Genomic DNA, 677 nt, shown 5'->3' with positions numbered 1-677 from the left:
GCACCAAAGCAGGTCGTTAATCGACACATCACTAGAAAAAAAGTCTCATGACTTTGAATGTGTATAGGTTACCTAAACGTGCACAAGAAAGCTCCTGCTCCTTCTCCCCCTAGAGCAGTTCAGTTGAAACTACCAAGAGCGTCAGAGCAGTTGTGCTCAGACATGGATTAAGGTCAGACAAGCTCTCAAACGTCTACTGCACCTTCGTAGCATGGGTCTTTGGAGGCCCTTCGCTTCCTGATGTGCCTGGAGGGAGCCCTCAGAGCCGGCGACCTCCCCTCACTTCGCTCGCCAGCCGGGCCTGCACTCTTGAAAGCGTGCACCTGGTGAGGCTGAAGCCTAATCGCCTTCCCAACACGTACAGCGACACGGAACGGGCAACCCACCTTTGCTCTTTGATCCCCACTTCGCCCACCATACAGCATTTCTAAACGTGGGGTCTGTCGACATACAGTATTTTCTGTAAATAGATTTTGCTAATAGGGAATGGCGCTAAAGGTGAGAACTTTCCTAGTTTGGGGCCGGGAGAGCTGCTCATGGGGGCAGCGCTGCCTGAGGAGAGCGAGCGGTGGGACACAGGGGCCCACGGGCGCGGCACCAAACGCACGGACCGGCCCCCGCCCAGCAGCGGGGCCCTGCGGGCGCGGGGCCGCCTCTGCGCCGGCGCGCTGGGCCGC

The sequence above is a fragment of the Nyctibius grandis genome, chromosome 1 (assembly GCF_013368605.1).
Source record: "Nyctibius grandis isolate bNycGra1 chromosome 1, bNycGra1.pri, whole genome shotgun sequence".
Taxonomy (NCBI): Eukaryota; Metazoa; Chordata; class Aves; order Nyctibiiformes; family Nyctibiidae; genus Nyctibius; species Nyctibius grandis.
Note: the sequence above shows the minus strand (reverse complement) of the source record.